The sequence below is a fragment of the Podarcis pityusensis genome, assembly GCF_964106645.2.
Source record: "Podarcis pityusensis genome assembly, chromosome: W".
Classification (NCBI taxonomy): domain Eukaryota; kingdom Metazoa; phylum Chordata; class Lepidosauria; order Squamata; family Lacertidae; genus Podarcis; species Podarcis pityusensis.
Genome location: NC_138045.1, coordinates 779,151 through 802,448, shown reverse-complemented (window position 1 = coordinate 802,448; position 23,298 = coordinate 779,151). Strand labels below are relative to the sequence as shown.

Genomic DNA, 23,298 nt, shown 5'->3' with positions numbered 1-23,298 from the left:
GTCTCCAAGTGGTTTAGGGTTGTATGATCTATGTCTGGATTGGCCCACTTAATGCTATTTATTGCTCTATGAATGATATTAAGATGGATTTCTTAAGTCTGGTGGAATTACTTTTTCTTCTTTTGTGCAATTTTTACTTGCCATAGCAAACAAGACTTTGTCCATGTACCCATATAAAATAACTATTATCGTTCTTTTCCTCTGCATTTTTAAAGCATAAATATTATTGGCTTTGAGGCAACAGTGACAGAATGTGCTGACATCAGAAAAATGCCAGCTCCAGCCCAACCAGAAGTAAAATGTATAGGGCATATTGAGAGATGGGTGGCAAAGCTGTGCATATGCTTTGTCCTCCCCAGCAGTATATATTGTGGGAGAGTAGCTAGAGGAAGCAGAGAAAAGCTCCAACCAGTATTATTTTTTCTATTTTTTTTTTTCAATTTTGGAGTTTGCTTGTTTATTTTAAATTCAATTTGTAAAGGTCCCTTTAGAAACGAAAAGATACAAACACAAGTTAAGCACACAGTTTGCTTTTAGTTCAACACTTTCTTCATCCATCAATTTTACCCAAAATCACAAAAGTAATATTACAAAGCTTTCACAGTGCACATTTACATATTCTGCATATACATCTATTCACTCTTCAAACAATGCATTTCCATTGAATTTGGCTTAAAAAACAACAACACAGCCCCTACATCAGGCTGGAAATATATAACGTTTTAAACCAATGTGTTTTTCCTCTTAAATAAAGAAAATATATTACTTGGCAAGAAGCCCATATTGCACTAATTCCCAAACAAGACACGGACATAAGGCAGGTGAAAAATTATAGGCCAATCTCGCTCCTAAATAATGATTACAAATTATTTGACAGTATATTGGCCAATAGACTTAAAAATGTATTTGGATAGGAGATTGGAAAGAACCAAACTGGATTTCTACCTGGTAGACAGATGAAGGACAATGTTAGAAATATAATTGATATGGCGGGAGCCGGGGCGTTTTTCCGACGGCTTGTTGCGCTGAGCGGGGCTGCGGCCATCGGGGCGGCCACCTACGGGGCTCACAATTTCCGTCGCAGCGACCGAGATGACGACTTGAAAGAGCTCTACGAGATGGCCAACAAATACCACTTCCTCCACAGCCTGGCCCTCCTGGCTGTGCCCCACTGCCGCTATCCCATGATGGCCGGCAGCATCCTGTCTCTGGGCATGGGGATGTTCTCTGATATTACCACGCCGTGACAGGGGACCCGATCCTGACCAAGGCAGCCCCGTATGGTGGTTCCCTCCTCATCCTTGGCTGGATCGCCATGGCCCCTTGACACCCCGTTCTGTCCCCATGTGGCCCCCATCTCCCAACGCCAGGGCAGCCAGCCCTGCCCCTCCCTCCTCCCTTAGGCTAGCCAGAAGGGAGCCCTAGGAGAGGAGAGATTTCCAAATGTCAGAGTGGGATCCCTCGAGGTCTTTAGCCCGCCCCGAATGCATCTCTATCCTGCATCTTGGAATTCCCCGAATGCCAAATCCCTTTTAAAAAAGCCAAGATCCTTCCCCCCCCCCAAAAAAAATTGCAACCAGATTTGAGTTTGCGATGGAGGCCTCGAAATGCAATGTCTGATTGGTGCTTTTCAATTGCTGTTTTTTTAACTTAATAAATGATGAGAGTGATTTCACTTTTTTAAAAACCCACACACCTTTTTTTCCTGTGAATAAATTTATTCCGTGGGGGGAGCGGGAAGAAAGAAATATAATTGATATAATGGAATATCTGGACTCCAGGAGAGACAAACAAGCCGCCCTAATGTTTCTGGATGCTGAAAAAGAATTTGATAATGTGTCTTGGCATTTTATGAAAAGAAATTTAGGATTTATGGATATCGGTGAAAAACGTTTAAATGGTATTCGGACTATTTATTCGGAACAATATGCTAAATTGATAGTTAATAATAACTTCACAGACAAAATTGAGATAACAAAGGGAACCAGACAGGGGTGCCCGCTATCGCCATTGTTATTTATAACAATACTAGAGGTCCTGTTGAGGAAAAGAGAAGCAACAAAAGAAATAAAGGGAATTGGTGTAGGCTCAAAAGAATATAAGTATAAGGCCTTTGCCGACGACGTTGTCTTGAATTTAGAACAACCTATGTCCAGTGCAATAGAAGCTTTGAAAAAGATTGATGAGTATGGGCAATTAGCAGGCTTTAAGCTCAACAAAAATAGGACAAAAATATTAACTAAAAATTTGGACAGTAAAGAAATAGGAGAACTACAACAAAAGACAGGTATGTCGATAGAAAAAAAGGTAAAATACCTAGAGTCTGGCTCACATCTAAACCTCTTTAAAGACAACTATGAAAAGGTGTGGAATGAAGTGAAGAGAGATCTGGAGATATGGACTAGAATGAAATTATCAATGATGGGTAGAATCTCAACTATCAAAATGAACGTGTTACTGAGACTGTTGTTTTGATTTCAGACAATTCCGGTTATCAGTGGAACAAAACAATTTAATGTATGGCAAAGAAGATTGTCTAAATTTATCTAGCAGGTTAAAAAGCCAAGAATTGAGTATAAAATATTGACAGATGCAAAAGATCTAAAAATTTACTACGAGGCGGCTTGTTTTTGTTGGTTGAGAGAATGGATAAGGTAAAAGGTAAAGGTACCCCTGCCCGTACGGGCCAGTCTAGAAATTTGATATTGTGTCACACCAGGCCCACAGATGTTTGAAGAAAAATTCAGTGGTGCATCCCGGGGTATCAGCCCATGTCTCCCTAGACGGCATGAGCACAACATGGAGTGTGCTGAAATTGCATGACCCCAGGGAATTTTGGGGGGCCCTTCAAAAAATTGGGGGCCCTCAGCCCATGTCCCCCTAGACGGCATGAGCACAACATGGGGTGTGCTGAAACTGCATGACCCCAGGGAATTTTGAGGGGGGCCCTTCAACATTTTGGGGGCCCTCAGCCCATGTCCCCTTAGATGGCATGAGCACAACATGGGGTGTGCTGAAACTGCATGACCCCAGGGAATTTTGAGGGGGGCGCTTCAACATTTTGGGGCCCCTCAGCCGATGCCCCCCTAGATGGCACAAGAACATCATGTGGTGTGCTGAAATTGCATGACATGACCCTAGGGAATTTTGAGTGGAGCCCTTCAACATTTTGGGGGCCCTCAGCCCATGTCCCCCTAGACAGCATGAGCACAACATGGAGTGTGCTGAAACTGCATGACCCCAGGGAATTTTGAGGGGGGCCCTTCAACATATTGGGGGCCCTCAGCCCATGTCCCCCTAGACGGCATGAGCACAACATGGGGTGTGCTGAAATTGCATGACCCCAGGGAATTTTGAGGGGGGCGCTTCAACATTTTGGGGGCCCTCAGCCCATGTCCCCCTAGACGGCATGAGCACAACATGGGGTGTGCTGAAACTGCATGACCCCAGGGAATTTGAGGGGGGCGCTTCAACATTTTGGGGGCCCTCAGCCCATGTCCCCTTAGATGGCATGAGCACAACATGGGGTGTGCTGAAATTGCATGACCCCAGGGAATTTTGAGGGGGGCGCTTCAACATTTTGGGGGCCCTCAGCCCATGTCCCCCTAGACGGCATGAGCACAACATGGGGTGTGCTGAAACTGCATGACCCCAGGGAATTTGAGGGGGCCCTTCAACATATTGGGGGCCCTCAGCCCATGTCCCCTTAGATGGCATGTGCTGACATCACACCGTTCCAGGGCATTTTGAGGGGGGCACCCCCTTGAAAATTTGGAGTCCTTGGCCTCCCCATCTTGTATATGTCACAAGCACACCATGGGGGTGTGCTGACATTGTGTGATCCCAGGGAATTTTGAGGGGGCCCACGCCTATTGAAAATTTTGGGAGTACCTTGACCCCCTCGATATCTCAAGCACACCATAGGGAGTGTTAAAGTCTCACTGTCCCAGGGAATTTTGAAGGGGCCCACCCCTTCTTTAAAATTCCGGGGGTCCTCAGTCCTTTGCCACTATAGGCTGTGCAGTCATGCCACAGGGTGTGCTGATGTCAGGCCTCTGGATTTCCCTCTTGCATAGATGCTGTATTGGGTCCCTGGACAGCAGGTGGAGGATATCTGCAGGATTAGAAGCAACTGCGGAAAGACACAGTTGTTGAAAATTAGGCTTTGGGGTACTTATAGAGGAGAAGGAAGGGGTGAGGCATACAGAACTTGGCTGGGAGTGGGATTTGTGGGGCTGGCAGGGTGAGGTTTGGGGCTGGGGCTGCAGCAAGAAACTGCTAGGGTGTTTTCCTTGGGGGAACAGTTTGCGATATAACACTGGGGAAAGAGTTTGTGGTGTAAAAATCCTTTTTTAAAAAAGTTTGTATTTATTGATTGATACTTATTCTAAGACAGACAGAAATAATATTCATTATAAATATATATTTTATAATATACTGAGTTAAAACAGCTACTTAAGCTAAGAAAGAGCAGAAAGAAAGTCGGAAGGAAGAAAATACAAGAAAAAGAGAAAACAAAAGTAGAAGACAAAGGGAAAGAAAGAAAACAACTAAAGGGAGAGACTAGAATAAAAGGACTTCTGGGTTTCAGTAGCTACCTATGATACTGGTTTATAGAAAATAGAATGTTAAAGAGAGGTGTTTTTTTCCCAATCTTCAAATTCAGATACTGCAAGTTCATTTTCTCTTTCACACAAAAGGTCCATAGGAAACTTCCAATCCTTAACAAATGCTAGTAATGATTTTTCTCTAATTAAACATGTTAGCTTAGCCATCTAAGGCAATGTGGGGTAAAACTCCTGTGGTTGTAGATATTTTTATTTTATTTTTTGCAGCAAGGGAAGGGCTGGGAGCAAGGTCATTGAGGCTTTTCCCAGTCCATGAAATTCAGAAGCATTATAAACAAACATTACAATTCAACTTTAGCTTAAACACATTCCTACTTTCATCTCGGGTTTCCCCCACCTTAAAAAAGAAAGAAAGAAAGCTTTCAGACTACCCAAAAAGGATTAGCAATGAGATTGTAAACTTGAGGACGGGAACTATCTTTTTTGTTTGTGTGTGGGGAAAATTATTTACTTAGACATAATATTTGTACCTACTTAACATTTGGTTTATCAGTTTTCCTACTACATAAAAACCAAATATTAATACAACTTTTATAGTAGCAAAAAGCAGAGGCAGCTTTGCATAGCCTATTGCGTTTAGGCGTTATTCAAGCTTAAGCTTTAGGCCCGGACCAAAAATTTCAAAGCCAATGTTTCCAAAAGATTGTGCTGTTTTAATATTAAGTGTGAAAACATTTAAACAGTCGTCACTTACAGTTCCCATAGTTGTTTGCTAATAGGTAATGGAGAATCTGTGACTCTTTTGGATGCTATTGGGACTCTAGCTGGAAGAGAAGCTGGGGAAAGACACAGCTGTTGATAATGAGGCTTCAGCGTTCTTAGAGGAGAAAGGGGCGAGGCAGAAAGGCTTTTGATTTTCTTTCACCCATAGAAGCCCAGCTAATACATTTATATATATTAGAAAATTTCAGTACTTCCTAATCCATGAAATTCAGAAGCTTTATAACGAAACATCGCAGTACACCTTTAGCTTAAACACATTCCTGCTTTTCTCTCTGGTACTGAATGTGGGAAACACCCTATGTGCTTTACAGGCATTTCACACAACCTTGCCATTACTTGATAAGTGTAATTGCGTGTCAAGGTCCCCAAGCCACCCCTCAAATAACTCACAACACACACATAATTTTTGTTTAAGGTTTTTGGCATAATTTTGGCCACAACTTTATTAACATACATGATTGTTAGTGGTTGCTTAGGCACTGGTTAAGACTATCTGTCCCCCTCCCCGCCCCCCGCCTGGGGACAGAACTTACTTCCGGATTCCACCGAAAGCCAGTAAGGGAAAACAATATTGGGGAGAAATGGAGCTGAGCGACAGGCCCTCACTTCTCCCCGCATGCTCCCTAGGGCTTGCCGGTCCTAGCCCCATTCCAGGGATTCGGACGAAAACATGGCAAGCCCCTGGGTTCCTTTAACGGAACTCCCTTTCCACGGCAGCGTTGGAGGGGCAGGCCCAGCCAATCCTTGCCCCTCTTCCAACCAATTTGATAACCAATGCCTAACCGCAACTTACAAGTTGTGACGATTTGCAGTAGGCAAAAAACAAATCAGCCAGATGGACAAAATTCCTGCCAGTCCCCTGCCACAACAGCAGATGACCCCATGACAGGCATAGCAAGGTCAACGCCGAAAACCCTTAAATTTAGGGCGGGTGGGCGGGCGGGCGGGCGGGTGCACGCAGCAAAGAGAAAGTTTCCAAGCTGCGTGCACAGAATATAAAGCATTAGATCCCTCCCACCAAATTGCAACACATAAATTGCCCCAGCGACTCAACCAACTAATGATTGCCACAGGCCAACTTTCCAATCCTGCCTGGCAACCAAGGGGGGGTGGCCTGATAGACCCCACCGCAACCAGCGCTCTCCATTAAGGAGAACACTCTTTGTCACATGAAAGTGGTGGGGCGTGGGTGAGAAGGCAAAACCTGTTTACATCCCAGGGGAAAGAAATGACTTGGGTATCAATCACCCATTTTCTGACTTCCTTCTACACTTGACCAGATGTACCCTCTTCGGCTGTGTCTGTCTTTCCAACCAGGGAAATGTTAATGCAATTTGGACTGTAAACAGAGTCAGGTACAGCTGTCCCCATGATCATAGCTGGAAGAAAATTACATCTGTGTCCACAGAAATGCCTGCCAGTGTTTCAGTCAGTAGTTCAGTTCATGCTTACATGCCCACATGTGATTTCAGCTGAAGTCTGCTTATGTGCTAGGGAAATCAAGCAGGCAAACATTTGGCAGCAACTCGCCATGCACTCGTAATGTACAGTACTTCCAGTCTGTAGGATGGTTCAGTTAAGAGAGATGTGATGTTTCGTTTCTCTGTGCCAAGTAACTGCAGCATCACAAGCAAGTTCCCCAGAGGTTGCAAAACTTGACACAAACATTCCATAAGCCCCTCTGCTTCTCAAAAGGCTAAACTGTGCTCTCGCCTCTTTTTTTTGCTCATTGTTAGTGCCCTCACGTATGCATCTGGCTTTGTTGGGTTGCCAGGCTCCATAGCATGCTATATTTTTCCATTTTCAGCTAGCTGGCACTTATCACTTTATTTGTCTGTTCCCTAAGATTGCCCTCCCCCCACCCCATCTTTGAAACGTGTCATTCATTTAATAAATGAGGGAGATGGGAGGGGTGTGTGTCGGAGGCTAGCACAAAACTGCAGACAAACTTAGCAGGTCGGACAGCAAAAACCCTCAGTCTTGTCAAGTTTGTTTCAGAAATTCATCTCTGCTGCTACCATTGATAACCTGGATTACTAGACTATGCCAGTCCAGAGAACACAGGCTGTTTCAAAGTGAGTTTTAGGAACATAGGAAGCTGTTTCATACCAGGTCAGCTGGTTTGTCCATCAAGCACAGTGTTGTCTATTCTGACTGGCAGCACCTCTCCAAGGTGTCAAGCAGAAGTCTTTTCAATCACTTGCTATCTGATCTTCTAAGCAGGAAATGCCAAGATTTCAGTCTGGAACCTTAAACGTGCAGTGTATGTGCTGTGCCTCTAAGATTATGGTCTCTTCTTTGAAAGCAGATACCTTGTGTAGCAGCTCTAGACCCTTGGTTAGGGGTACTTAAAGGGTTAAGATGTTCTACATGAGCAGAGGCTTGGGCTCACAGGGCTCAAGTTTATTATTTCTTCAATACCAAGCTGCAATCTACTCTGAATTTTAGAGGCAAATGGCAAGTTGTCTTTTTTGAAGATTTCATTTAACTGGTGATACTGTAACAAGTTTTCTTATCCATTCTTGAATGTCTTTTGGAAGAGCATACATGAAAGAATGGTGCATGCACACACACACGCGCACACACACAAAAACGGCGGTGTAGTCCATACTTATTTAGCACCATGTAGTTAATCAGTTCCCTTTTCCTATTTGCAACCAGAACTTGAGGTATCTGGGGTTGACTTCTCTCCTGTTTGGAAGGTTAACCTTTGAAACCCTCAGAGATAGAACACTTAAAGCAAACGAATAAGAGAGTGTGGTTTCACTCATGGCCTACGGGTCCCAAGAATGTGGCCTCCAAACTACATCTCTTCCTTAAACCGGCAGGATGGCTATTATTTGGAAGAAGGGGGTAGTTCATCCCAATTCTGAGTTCTTATCTCTGCTTTGCTTTGTTGGTGGTCTGAACTAATTAGTGCCGAAAGCAGTCCTTGTTACCACATATGAGACTCTGGATAAGTGACAGGTCTTTGTGCAGATGTGAATCCTTTCTTTTTTGTAACTCACTGTTTTGTCTTGTCTGCATTCGGCATCCCACAGAACAAGCGTCTACCAAACCTCACCCATGCTGTGCAAAATCTATTGGAAACTGTCCCTATCTTCAAACGTACAAAGACATATTATCCTGATTTCTCCCTCTCTCTTTCCATAGACTATGATCAGGCATTCCTGAGCTAGCTTGTCTGCAACCTATTTCCTTCACTGAAACAATGCCTGAATTATATTACTGAAAGCAGGAGAGGATCATTCCCCCCCCCCTTTGTTTTCTTTTGAAAAGAACAACAACAAACAAGGTAGAGCAGAAATGGAGATCAAGGCAACAGATCTGGAAAGGTACTTTGAAAGTCAGAATACGAACTATTCTAGGCGAAAGGGTGGACAATAGAAGAAGATATACAGATTGACAGGGACTGGCCTCAGGCCTGCTGACTGGGAAGTGGCATTTATTGACTCCTGCTCGCAGGGCTGAGAACTGGGAAAGGTGGTAATTCCATCATCTTGTTTCATTGATTTCCATAGGATTTAAATATGACTAACGGAGTGGTATAACGGTTAATTCTGCAGTGCTAGAGCTAACCATGACAGTCCCAAGTCATGTCCTCAATGCAAGTAAATAGCACAAGGCCCAGTTTATTAGGATCAGTATGTTCCTACATAAAGTTTCTTGGTGCAAAGCCGCATTGAGTGCAATGAAATTTATTTCTGGCTGCATAAGTACAACTTGCAAAACACACTGAGCTTTAACAAAATCTTCAGCCAGTGCAAATGCAGCTTTAGTTTTAATTAGAAATGCAAACAATATTGCACAGGAGTGTTACCATTCAAATTACTAATGTGCAGTAGGAACCCCCTCAAAGTAATGAAATGTGTGGCCTTCCTTGGTTGCTTCCCTTGTTCTCTTGACCTCCTCCATTCTAACGTTACAAAGAAACTTGAATGAGGCAAGAATAAGGGTGTAAATTAACTGGACACCCCTGCAGATAATATCAACCCTCTGGTTCTGCAAAACGTCCAGGAATTAGATGCTTCTCTACATTCTCCTTTCAGCACACCACAGGACTAAAGTTTAACCAGTTCCATGTGTTTGTGATTTGCTCTGGTTAGCATATGTAACAACACCCAGAACTTAATTGTCTGCTTTTAAGTGGCATATTTCAAGTCTCCACCTCTCCTCAATTGCTGCTCAAAATAATGCATACCTTTTTTAAAAAAAACCTGCCTGATAGAGCCATTTCCTTTTCTCTCACTTTTGTTTTGTTACACACACACACACACACACACACACACACGTAAGACAGAATGAAATGACATGGGTAAGGATATAAGGGGAACAGTTGAAGTTCTAACGAGGTCCTTGTGGATGGCATAATGACCCGCAGAGAATCTTGTGGTAGATAATGAGGTATGAAAAACAATAAATCACATTTTCTGCTACATTGTTAAGCATCAGGTCACCACTAGATCTTGACAATTTCCTGCAATGATCGGTGCTTAGAAAGCCTATGATTCAGTTCCAGGAGATATTGGTGACAGGCGCTGTAAGGCAAATACTGCTTCAGCCTACCAAGAAATTCCTCTTGAAAGAAATTTGTCTCTCACCTGAGGGATAATTACCTCCTGTACCTGGAAATGCTTCATTTCCACTTACCGTGGACTTGACTGTTCACATAATTTCACTCTCTGTGCTTATGTGCACATTCCACATGTACTAATCCAGGGATTCAAAGGGGAAAAGTAGGCGAATACGTAAGCAGTGGCGGCGGTGGGGGGAGAATGGTGGGGCCAGAATGCACAAACTTTTCAAGGCTAACTTTACTGAAGCTGCATAGGCAGACCAAGCAGCTACTCACAGGCAGGAGAAGGGATGGCGGGCACAATTCAAGAGGCAGCTGCTATTCTGTAATCAGCTTTTTGCCAAATTGCAGTCAAATTCCTCGGATGTGACCCAGGCGTGTCCATCCACGTCCATCGCATGTCCTACTTGGCTACCTACATCCCATGCCTCCTGTGGCTGCTCAAGACGGCCACTTGCAGTCCCATAACAACCCAGCGGTGGCCGGTGGCGGCCCCTTCGGTATCGGAGGGACTGATCCCCCTGCCTAGAAATATTGAGGGAGCTGAAGCCCCATATACCCGTTACCCCTGCTTTCTTGTATCTTTTGGTTTAGAAAGGGGTCCTTACTGTCACAGTTGCTTCTCTCATAGGAGATAGATGGTGAAGACTCCACCTGTTCTGATTCTCTCATGTCCCACTCGGCTACCTATGGTGTGTGCCTCCTGCAGCTGTAGGTGACTGTCATTTGCAGCCCCATAACTACAACCTGGCGATGGGGGATAGTGGGGGGGGGGGGGCGGGCTGAGCCCCCATGGCCAGGATTTAATCCAGCTGGGAATGGATTTAATAATCTTGTGTTTTCCGAGAATGCATGTAGCTGCCCCACCAGTTTGCCTGAGATGGGTGGGAGGAGTTATTAACATTCCAAATTCTCCTTCATCTTTCACTCAGTGGCCCGTCTGTGTGGTCAAATTCCTCAATGTGACCTAGATGTGTTCATCCACATCTGTCGTACGTCCCGCTCAGGTACCTACGCCCGGCGCCAAATGAATTGTTTGGTCCCATAGGCTGCATTAAGATGGGGTGAAAAACTAAGGATTTTGCTCTAGTTTGAGTTGCCAATCATTCTGGTTCCTTCCTCTTGGTTAAAAGTTGTTTATTTGTTTGGAAACCTGTTATGATACCCTGCAGTATGCAAATGGATTAAATCAAATTTCCCCCCTCCCCTCTCCTCCATCTTCGCCTCCCCTGCCAGGCGTGGCCATTCATATTTGTCGCATGTCCCTCGTGGCTAACAGGGCCCTTGGCCTCCCACGGCTGCTGGTGACAGTCATTTGTGGCCACAGCAACAGCCTGGTGGTGGGGGATGGCGGTCCCCTCAATACTGGGGGGACTGAGCACCCTTCCTAGAAATATTGAGGGGGCTAAAGCCCTGGGTGTCTACGAGGTCTGCCCTGCCTTGTACCTGCAGTCCGTCATTCCGGCCAACTGAGGCAACAAGTCCTCAGTCGAGAATCAGCTCTGCTGGGATCATTAGAATTCTGCAAATAGCAGGGGCAGCAGTGCCTTGGTACTTCATCCTCTGTTGGGTTCCTCATCGTCTTTTACAAAGGAAATGGGGCTGCTGCAGTTGGACAGTTGCCTTATTTGGTCATATGGCACAAATGGTTGGAGGCCCATGGTCTTAAAGCTTAAGACATGCCTGCAAGGAGGTGTGGGCCAGCTCTGACACAGAGCACTCTGCACTCAAATGGCAGGAAATGCAATCCAACTTCCGAATCTGAACTACACACAGGCTAACACCAGGCAGGCCCCAGAAGAAGGATCTTTCTTGTATCTTTTTGTTTACAAGGGGTCCTTGCACAAGCTATTTCCGATGCTCCTCTGACCCGGAAGTGACCGGAAATAGCATGTGCGCACGCATATGGGCAAGCACTCCCCCGCACTCTGGCCTGCTGCGCGATTGGCGCTGGAAACACTGGACCGAGGCACAGTAAGTTTGCTGACCCCTGTCCTAGACCAGTCACAGGGGAGTGGCGGGTTTGCCACCATCTTTTTACTTGAATTGTGGCCAATCCAAACAGGCCAAGTTGACAGGCCTTTAGACCCGATAAAGGTTGTCTGTATCTGAACCCAGGCTCCACAGTTGGTTGCAGAAAAACCCTCCTTATTCTCCCCCCCCCCCCATTTAATGATGCTCTGTGTTTATGTAAGCTAACATTGTCCTTCTAGGGCACTGCATTCCTTGGCTTTGTTGTGGTCCAATAATGGTTGCCATTTTCAGAGCCAGGAAGGAATTTTCCTCCAAACAGATTGACCCCGTTTGGAGGTTTTGTCTTCACCATAGCAATAGTCATAACTTTGGTGGATAAGGCATTGAAGGAGCATGTGATATGATGAGAGAAGCCCATCCTTAAGTTGCACTGGTTAAACTGCTTGAAATCCACATTGTAGATGTGATCTTGCAAAGAGAAGGCATGGTTCCACATGCCCTGCTCAAAAGCTGCAATGAGTGAAAAAGGCTCTTCATACTCCATCCATTTCCTTCCAGTAAGCCTACCATTGTTGACAAAGGAATCGGGGGTGCTGCAGTTGGACAGTTGCCTTGCTTGGTCAGATGGCCCAAATGGTTGGAGCACCATGGTATTTAAGGCATGCCTGCAAGGAGGTGTGGCCAGCTCTGACACAGAGCACTCTGCACTCAAATGGCAGGAAATGCAATCAAACTTCCGAATCTGAACTACACACAGGCTAACACACACAGTTTACTATACAGCGGAAAGGAGCAGCCAAGCATACTAGGACTCAATTTCTTGACTTTAAGAAAGCCGACTTCATAAAACTTAGGGAAGTGCTGGGTGAGATCCCATGGACAGTAATACTAAAAGGAAAGGGAGTTCATGATGGCTGGGAGTTTGTTAAGAGGGAGATAGTAAAAGCACAACTTCAGGCAATACCAATGAGACGGAAACATGGAAGGTGCCTAAAGAAGCCAGGGTGGCTATCTAAAGAACGTTTAACTGAGGTAAGATTAAAAAAGGATGTGTACAAAAAATGGAAAAGGGGGGAAACCACCAAAGAGGAATTCAAACAAATAGCCGGCACGTGTAGACACAAAGTCAGAAAAGCTAAAGCACAGAATGAACTCAGGCTTGCTAGAGAGGTTAAAAGCAACAAAAAAGGCTTTTATGGGTATGTTCGTAGCAAAAGGAAGAACACAGAAACAGTGGGGTCACTCAGAGGAGAAGATGGTGAAATGCAAACAGGGGACACAGAAAGGGCTGAACTCCTCAATGCCTTCTTTGCCTCAGTCTTCTCCGATAAAGAAAACAATGCCCGACCTGAAGAATTTGGAGCAAATGATTCAGCAGAGGAAACACAGCCCAGAATAACTAAGGAGATAGTACAAGAATACTTGGCTAGTTTAGATGTATTCAAGTCTCCAGGGCCAGATGAACTGCATCCAAGAGTATTAAAAGAACTGGCAGATGTGATCTCAGAACCACTGGCAGTCATCTTTGAGAATTCCTGGAGAACAGGCGAAGTCCCGGCAGACTGGAGGAGGGCAAATGTTGTCCCTATTTTCAAAAAGGGGAAAAGAGAGGACCCAAATAATTACCGCCCAGTCAGTCTGACATCCATACCAGGGAAGATTCTGGAGCAGATCATTAAGCAAACAGTCTGTGAGCACCTAGAAAGGAATGCTGTGATACCAATAGTCAGCATGGATTTCTGAAAAATAAGTCATGTCAGACTAACCTGATCTCGTTTTTTGACAGAATTACAAGCCTGGTAGATGAAGGGAACGCAGTGGATGTAGCCTACCTTGATTTCAGCAAGGCATTTGACAAGGTGCCCCATGATATTCTTGTAAAGAAGCTGGTAAAATGCGGTCTTGACTATGCTACCACTCAGTGGATTTGTAACTGGCTGACTGACCGAACCCAAAGGGTGCTCATCGATGGTTCCTCTTCATCCTGGAGAAGAGTGACTAGTGGGGTGCCGCGGGGTTCTGTCTTGGGCCCGGTCTTATTCAACATCTTTATCAACGACTTGGATGATGGACTCAAGGGCATCCTGTTCAAATTTGCAGATGACACCAAACTGGGAGGGGTGGCTAACACCCCAGAGGACAGGATCACACTTCAAAACGACCTTGACAGATTAGAGAACTGGGCCAAAACAAACCAGATGAATTTTAACAGGGAGAAATGTAAAGTATTGCACTTGGGCAAAAAAAATGAGAGGCACAAATACAAGATGGGGGACACCTGGCTTGAGAGCAGTACATGTGAAAAGGATCTAGGAGTCTTGGTTGACCACAAACTTGACATGAGCCAACAGTGTGACGCGGCAGCTAAAAAAGCCAATGCAATTCTGGGCCTCATCAATAGGAGTATAGCATCTAGATCAAGGGAAGTAATAGTGCCACTGTATTCTGCTCTGGTCAGACCTCACCTGGAGTACTGTGTCCAGTTCTGGGCACCACAGTTCAAGAAGGACACTGACAAACTGGAACGTGTCCAGAGGAGGGCAACCAAAATGGTCAAAGGCCTGGAAACGATGCCTTATGAGGAACGGCTAAGGGAGCTGGGCATGTTTAGCCTGGAGAAGAGGAGGTTAAGGGGTGATATGATAGCCATGTTCAAATATATAAAAGGATGTCACATAGAGGAGGGAGAAAGGTTGTTTTCTGCTGCTCCAGAGAAGAAGCGGACACGGAGCAATGGATCCAAACTAAAAGAAAGAAGATTCCACCTAAACATTAGGAAGAACTTCCTGACAGTAAGAGCTGTTCGACAGTGGAATTTGCTGCCTCCTCCCCCAACAGGCCCATCTCCGCAGTGCACGCCTCCTGCTTCCTCTGTTCTGTGAGTAGCTAGTTCCGGGCACTGGCTCTCCCCCCTCCCTATTTCCTCCTCGGAGTCAGATGAGAGACTGCTGATGAGCTCTTTAGGCTCTCTGTAATTGCCTCTCTCCCCCCTCGGCTCTTTGGCAGCTTCCAATTCCCTGACAGGCGGCTTGCAACAAAATCTTAAAATAAAAGAGTTCGTCAAACGTTAAAAGCTTCCCTAAACTTAATGTTTTCCCTGGCTGGTATGTTGCATTGAATCTGATTGATAGCAATGGGCCTGGTGTGACATATTATCAAATAACATTGGACAACATTGCTTTTCACATATTTCTGTTCCCTCATTAAAATGGATGCAAAGAACTAAAGGTAAAGGTAAAGGACTCCTGGATGGTTAAGTCTAATAAAATTTGACTATGGGGTGCTCATCTCCGTTTTTAGGCCTTCCACTGAAGGAACTCCATCCCTTCCCACTGTAGCCCTCGCAGGAGAGGATCCTCTCGGTGTTTTTTGTGGGCTTTATCCTGCTGCATGGGTCCTCCTACCACCTCAAGAGGGCTCAGCTTTCACAATGGCAGAAGTGGCTCTTTTCAGGTGTAGCCTATCAGAAGGCAGAAGAGGCACATTTCCCAGATACACTCAGTAGAGGACCAGACCTCCTTGGACAGAGACCTTTTCCATGGCACAGGAGCGTCCTGGATAAAGCCTATTTGCACAGACATCTTTAACGCCTGCTTGGCCTTGTCAGTTAATAGCGCAGTTTACTTTGCTACTGTTTACTTTGCTAAGGAAGCCTCCTGCTTGAAGAACTATGCCAAGGAAGCCAACGACAAACTGTTTGGTGTTGATGGGTCACTATTGGAGAGGTAGCTCAAAGCTTAGGTGGTGTACCCCCAGATTTTTGAAGAAAAATTCAGTGGTGCATCCCGGGGTATCAGCCCACGTGTAGTTCAGATTCTGCAGTTTGATTGCACCCACATGGCAGAAAATGCATCGTGCTCTACATCTCACCCTTTTCATTTATTTATTATTTGTGTACAGGAAGGCTTAAGAGAAGAGAGGCATTGCGTCCTCATAATCTTCCGGCATGTGTTTCTGTATCACATGAAGATCTCTAGCAGACAGTCCTGAAGGGGGACGTGGAAAAAAGGTAGTGCAGAGAGAGAACAAGGAAGGGATACGTTTAAAAAAACAAGAAGTTCCAATTAAGGCAACAATGATTAGCACACCATACATGAGCCAGCTTCAAAACCACCCAATCTAACCAAGACCACAGAGCGTCCCACCAGGAGGGAAGAACATCCTGTGTGATGTTGTGTGCTAGTGCTTGCAATTGATCAATTTGATTTTGCACATGGTAACTATTATCAGTCAAATTAAAACAGCAAAGATTAGACACAACTTGACATCCTAGATGCTGGCGTAGCAAGAGATAGTCTACAGAAGCTTTCAGTGCAATAACAGCTTCTCTTAAAATCTTCTGTTCTTGATTTAAAAGAGCTAAAGCACATGAGGTATGATTTATAGATGTTGTCAAAGAACAGGCCAGGTGAGCACCCATGCGAGCATTGTATATAGCCAAAGCAGGAACTCCCACTAAGGAAACAGCCAAGGAAGTATACTCTGCTTTGGAAAAAAGCTGTAGATTGGAGTCACACATGTCTGTTAATCTTTCGGCATGACGTTGAGGGCGCTTTGAGTGCTGCCGCCTGTTTTGTTCTAAAAGTGAGCAACTAGGCATAACTAACGTCAATCGGCTAAGGCAGCATTGAGCATCAGATAAATTGGCGGGAATGTAGTTACAACTTCTTTGATTACACGTGAAAAACCAGCCATCTGGTAAGCGCACATGAGCATAATTAAAAGTAATCTGCTGAACACGTGAACAATTCCAAGTTGGCCTTCCTGTGTCCAGACAGCGAGTTGCTTTCTTACTGCAATTCACAATCTGAGCACAAGAGGTGTCTGGCGGTGCTGCAACTCTAGGTGTGTATAATGAGATTGCACTGAGGGGTAACTTTGCGTCACCGTTCCCCAATCATGGAGATTGGTATAACCAATGATACCTTTAGAAATCCATTAAAAAACCCACTTTCCCACGTGTGTGGCATGTGCCATATGAAAAGCTGCTTACAAACTGGAATCATACAATTTTCTAAGGCAGTGTGCATATCATATGTTTCACTCAAACAAAAATGAGAGACATTAGTAATTTTAGCTAAACGCATCCACAAATTATAGGTATGACTAGAAGAAGTTTCAGGAGAAGATACATACATGAAGTACTAGGTAGCAAAAAAACCAAATGGTATACATGTAAAAATCAGCATAGAGTTCATATGTAGCTGAGTTATTAAAGCTACTAAAAAGTCTCTGGTGCTTCTGGAACATCATGATGCTAAAATTGTGTCCTGGCATCAGAGGTCCAGGTCTTCAGCATTCCCCATGTCACCTTTGGGCATCCCTCAGCCTTTCGAGGATGAGGATGGACACGATGGACTTTTGCACGGGGCTGCTGAGCCTGTAGAAGCGAAGTCAGGGTCATGATCCTTGCAAAGTCTGGAATGGGATTCTGCAGGCCTTGGTGCAAGCGCATGTCTTAGCCCATAGGGATGGCTACCGCGACCTGGAATCCACACAGGACCTGAGGAAGTAAGAACAGTAGGGCATCCTGCCCCTAGGTAATTAAAGGAACAGGTCCCTCTCACTGCAGGTTGGGGAGCTGCTGTTACGTCACTAGAGGGCGTTCCAGAGGTACTTCCAGAGATACCTCTTTCCTACAATGGCATTTCATAGGAGAAAATTTATTAGGAAAGGAAAAAAATGATTTAAGGTAAAGTTAACAGAAGTTAAAGCGCAGGAAGGACATCCATCAACAATATCCTTAGCTTGTGTCAGAGGAATGAAAACATTATTTTATCAGCTGCATAGTTCCCTGATGAAAAAATGCATGGCTGTCAATTACATTAGAAAATAATGGACAGAAAGATTTCAGAGCAGAATCAGTATGTTGATTTCCTTCTGAAATTACATCTTTGAAATCCTGTATGGGAGCAAACGTGAGAGTAAACATGAGCAGCATAGAAAGGCATAGTTCTATTTGTCAAGAGATATTTCAGTGTCAAGAACAAAGAGAGTAGATTAAAATCTAGCATCGGAGAAAGAGAGGAAGTAGCCAAACGTGATAAAAAAAATCCCACTTCACACAAAAATCACAAAATGCAGTGGAAGTGTAGACTGGTCTCTGTCAGTTTCCTGATTAGCTGCAATATATATATGTATATATATATATATATATATATATATATATATATATGTGCCAGTTATTTTCAGAATCCTTATACGTTAAAACACTCTAGAGTTGTTGAATAGGAACCTGTTTTTGGACAGAAACCAAATTTCAGGGTACCTGTTGAATTAAAACTAGGCGTGAATCTTTAGGAGGGTTAAAATAAACTATCCCAAGTTAGTCAGAACTCATTAGGGACTCATGCTCCTGTTTTAGAAAAAAGCAAATAACAAACAGCAATATCAAATCCAGTGTTAGGCAAATCAGAGAGTAGCCACTCTAAAATCACTATTCTGTCAGCAGCGTCTGGGGGGGAAAGTAGTTCTGTAGGATTAGGTAAAAATATTGTATTAAGGGAAATCACGCGTATGAAGTGACCCCCAAACTCTGCAACTGCTGTAAATTCATTAGGAATTTTAAGTTCAGGGAGGAAAGGAGAAAAAACAGTCTGCAATAGCGATGAAGAATGAGTCTCACTGTCTGAGGTGGAAATCAGACCTGTATGCTATGTCTTAATTTTATAAACCACCATAGGGAACTGGAACTGAAAAGTAGCAAGTTCTGCTGTCAGTAGATTCAAACCAGCACTGCCCTTAGCGGCATGGCGCAGATTTGTCACAGGAGACTGTGTGTTAAAAGCAAGTGTGTTAGAAGATCATGCATAAATTGTGCCTAAGGAAGGTTCTAAACAGCTGAGGGGTGTAGGTTGGTCCTGCTGCTAGTACCCTTCTGGCTTTTAAGAGCCGCAAAACTGCCGCAACAACCGCAACTGTAATGAGTATGAGTTACTCGTGCGTAAACTGGTGCCTCTCTAGGCTAGTTTGCCTTGTTAAACCTTTCTGACTGCACAGCCCTTTCTCATCATGACTGTCTCAGTCACTAGCAGAATCCGTCAGTGGGCGTTTCTTGAATCTCTTCCAACATAAGAGTTGTTTGACACCCAATCTCCTCCGCCTCTCACTGCGCGGGAGCCTTCTGCGCAGGGTGGGCGTGGGTAGCGGGGGACCTGTCCCCTCCTCACTGAGTTCCAGTGAAGAGTCCGTGAGCCCTCTCTCCGATTTCCCCATCTGCTCACTTTTGTTCCTGGTGCTGCGCTTAAATGCTTCCCCCTCCACTGAGTTGCCTCTCCCCCTGCTGCTGGGTCCTTCTCCAGCATCATCCAGGAGCCTCCCCTTCGCCTCCCGCTCTGATGTCAGTTCCCTGACATCCACCTCCCCCCCAGAATCCCCTCCACCCCTGGACCGACCTGTGGGACCAACTTCATCCCCTTCGTCGGCCGAGGAGGCGGGGAAATCCCGGAAGGAACTGTCACTATCTTCTGTGGGTTCGAAACCCGCTTCCCAATCGCTCTTCCACCTACCTGATGCTTCTTCCTCCGAAACCTCTCCTCCCTCCTCGGAGTCAGAAAATCCCTCAAAAACCTCTTCCTCATCTGTGGTCCCAAATTGCTCCTCCCAGAATCTCTCCAGGGGTTTGGGTTTGTCCGGAAACCGGCGGTGGAATACCTCCACCAGATACCTGTCCTCGACGGCTTCCGTGGGGACCCACGTGTTTTCGGACCTGGGTTCCCCTTCCCACGCTACCAAATACTCCACCCGGCGCCCTTGCCACCTTGAGTCCAGTATTTCCGTGGCCCTGTGGTGGTGTTCCCTTTCTTCTACCTGCGGGTGTGTGGTGACTTCTCCCTCTTGCCCCTGGAATTCCCGCCCTTCCCTATGCGGTGAAAGCAGGGACCTATGGAAAACCGGGTGTATTTTCATGCTATCAGGCAACCTGAGCTTAAATGCCACGGGATTAACTTGCTGTGTTACCTCAAAAGGTCCCAGCCGTCTGGGCTGCAACTTCTTGCACCCCCCTTTGAAAGGTAGCCCTTGGGTGGACAACCACACCCTGTCCCCCACCCGTATGGTCTCCCCTTCCCTGCGGTGCTTGTCTGCCTGCCTCTTGTAAGTTTCCTTGGCCCGCTCCAAGTTCATCTTAAGTTGCTGGTGTAGGGCCTCCATTTCTTCCACAAACTGCTCTGCAGCGGGTACGCTCCAGCTTTCCTCCCCACTCCCCGGGAAGGCCCTGGGATGACACCCATGGTTGGCCATGAATGGGCTCATTCCCGTGGACACGTGTTCCGCGTTGTTGTACGCGAATTCAGCCAGCGCTAGTTTTTCTACCCAATCGTTCTGCCTCTCACTGACATAGCAGCGTAGGTATTGCTGGAGTATACTGTTCGCTCTTTCTGCTTGCCCGTTGGTTTCTGGGTGTCTCGCCGTCGAGAAACCCACCTCCACCTGCAGTAAGCTCATGAGCTTCCTCCAGAACCGGGAAGTAAATTGTTTTCCGCGGTCGGAGATAACCCTCAAGGGGGCGCCATGCAGCCGGAATATGTGCTCCACAAACAACTGGGCTGTTTCCTCTGCCGTTACAGCATGTGAGCAAGCTATAAAATGGCACATTTTTGTCAGTAGGTCGACCACTACCATGACTGCTGTCTTTCCCCGGGACTTGGGCAAATCTGTCATAAAATCAATGGATACCACCTCCCAGGGTTTCCCCGGCGTGGGTAAGGGTTCCAGCAATCCTGTGGGGGCAGCCCGCTCCCCCTTTGCCCTTTGGCAGCGGTCGCACCCCCGTACATATTCCCGAATATCCTCCCTCACCCTGGGCCACCAGAACTGCCTGGTCACAAGCATCATGGTTTTGTGCTGTCCAAAGTGCCCTGCTGTGGGGTTGTCGTGGAGTTGTTTGAGTACCTTTCCCCTCCGGGTCTCCCCCGGTACGTACAGCGCTCCCCTATAGTACAGTACCCCTTCCTTCTCCTCAAACCCTTCTTGGGTCCCTCTTCCGTCTCGTAGTTCCCGGATTTTAGTTTGCGCGAACACGTCGTTTCTGGTCAGCCCGGCTAGTTCTCGTTTCCCCACCAAAGTTCCCCCACACACCCATCGGTCCTCGGGGATCACGTGTCGTTTCTCCGGCGGCCCCTCTCCTTCCAGGTACTCCGGTTTACGCGAGAGAGCGTCTGCTCTTACGTTTTCTTCTCCGGGCACGTAGCGGATTTCAAAGAAAAACTTGGAGAACTCCTGTGCCCATCGAATCTGTCTCTGGTTGAGTACTCGTGCGGTTCTCCAGTACTCCAAGTTCTTGTGATCTGTGCAAACCTGGATCTGTTGTTGCGCCCCTATCAGTAGATGGCGCCAACGACGAAAGGCCGCGTAGATTGCCAGCAGTTCGCGGTCATACACTGTATAGTTTTGCTCCGACTTGCTCAGTTTTCTCGAGAAAAAGGCACACGGTTTCCATTCCTGCTTTCCCTTCCCTGGCTGCAAAAGGACCGCCCCTACGGCTCTGTCGGACGCGTCGGTCTCTAGCCTCAGGGGTTTCTCCAGATCTACGTGCAGGAGTTGCTCTTCCGATGCGAACGCCTTCTTCAGTCTTTCGAAGGATTGTTGGGCCTCTTCTGTCCACACAAACTTCTTTTTGCTACTGAGACAATCCGTGATGGGCGCTGTCAAGTGGGCGAAGTTCTTGATGAACTTCCTGTAGAAGTTGCTGAACCCTAGGAACCTCTGTACGTCCTTCCGTGTTTTGGGAGCCTTCCACTCCAGCACTGCCTGCACCTTGCTTGGGTCCATCGCTAAGCCTTTGTCAGACAACTTGTACCCCAGAAACTCGACTTCTCTGGCGTGAAACTGACATTTTTCCAGCTTGACCCACAACTGGTGCTTCTGCAGTCGTTGTAACACTTCCCTGACGTCTCTAACATGTTGTTCCTCATTGTCCGAATAAATTAAGACGTCGTCCAAGAAGGCTACGCAGTTCTTGTACAGCAGAGACCCCAACACATGGTGCATGAAAGCTTGAAAACAGGCGGAGCCCGACTGTAATCCAAAAGGCATAACTAAGTACTCAAAGGCACCTAGGGGTGTGAACATTGTGGTCTTCCATTCGTCCCCCTCCCTCATCCTGATCAAATTGTATGCGCCCCTGAGGTCCAGCTTGGTAAAAATTTTGCCTTTCCTCACTCGCGTTAAAATGTCGTCAATCCTGGGCATTGGGAAGGTCACGGGTTCTGACACCAAATTGACAGCTCTATAGTCCACTACGAGCCTGGGTTTATTTGTGTCCTTTTTGTCCACAAAGAACACCGGACTGCCCCCTACTGCCTTTGATTCTCTTATGAAGCCTCTTTTCAGGTTCTTGTCGATAAATTCTCGCAACTCCTTCATCTCCCTGTCTGACATGGCGTACAGCTTACCCACTGGCAGCTGAGCCCCCGGAAGCAAGTTGATCTGGCAGTCAAAGGGCCTATGGGGTGGCAGTCTATCTGCCTCTTTCTCGTTGAAGACCTCCCGCAGATCTGCGTATTGTGGCGGCACCTCCCCTTTCCGCTCCACCGCCATCCCAGCCACCCTGGCCACGGTCATTCTTGGGGCTTCCCCCCCTAGACAGTGTTCCAGGCAGTAAGCTGACCCAAAGGTGACTGTCCTCTGATGCCACGCCACCACTGGATCATGTTGTGCTAGCCAGCTCATCCCTAATATTATTGGGGGTCCTGCTAGCGAGGCGACGTGAAAGGCGATGGTCTCCGAGTGCCTGGACACCCTCATTCTCATTGGCGGGGTCTGGTGTGTCACTTCCCCTCCTAGAAGCTCCCTGCCATCAATGGTGGTCACTTGCAAGGGAAAATCCAAAGGCAGTAAGTGGAGCTGGTGCTCTAATGCAAAGTCCTTGCTGAAGAAATTACATGAGCTGCCTGAATCCAGCATGCCTTTCACCTTGACTGGGTGCCCGTTCGGGAGTTCTAGCACCACTTCGATGGCTATTGCCGCCTTGGGGGGGTCTGGTTGGGGCACTTTTACTGGTGGCTGGCTTGGCTGTTGTGCCCCTTGATTGGCAGCCAAGCGTTCCCGTTTCCCTGTTCCTGTTCCTTTACCACCACCTCCTCACCCCCTGCAGTTCCCACCATTCCTTGCCAAGCCTTTCTTTGAGGGCAGGCTCTGGCAAGATGGCCTGGCTGCTGGCAAAGGTAACATTTCTTGGAGGTTTTCCAATCCTTTCCCTCCTTCTTGCGCCCTTCGCTGGTGCTTGAAACTTCCCGCGCGCGCGCCCCATCTATTTCCATTGGCTCTGCTGGCGGGGAGGGCTGCCTTGGTATTTCAGGAATGCGGTAGTCATGGCAACGTTGCTCTCTCCCTTCCCGCCTCTCCTGGGCCCGCGCTTCCTGGCGCACGCCAATCGCAAGCACAGCCTTGGTCAGC

At 46.4% G+C, this 23,298-nt stretch overlaps 1 pseudogene across 1 annotated transcript; it reads left to right on the top strand.

Annotated features, from left to right (window-relative positions):
- Positions 1-965: 965 nt before the first annotated feature.
- Positions 966-1,684, top strand: LOC308467599 (transmembrane protein 256 homolog pseudogene; annotated as a pseudogene). The gene has a single exon. The product of its transcript is annotated as a transmembrane protein 256 homolog pseudogene (transcript).
- Positions 1,685-23,298: the final 21,614 nt, after the last annotated feature.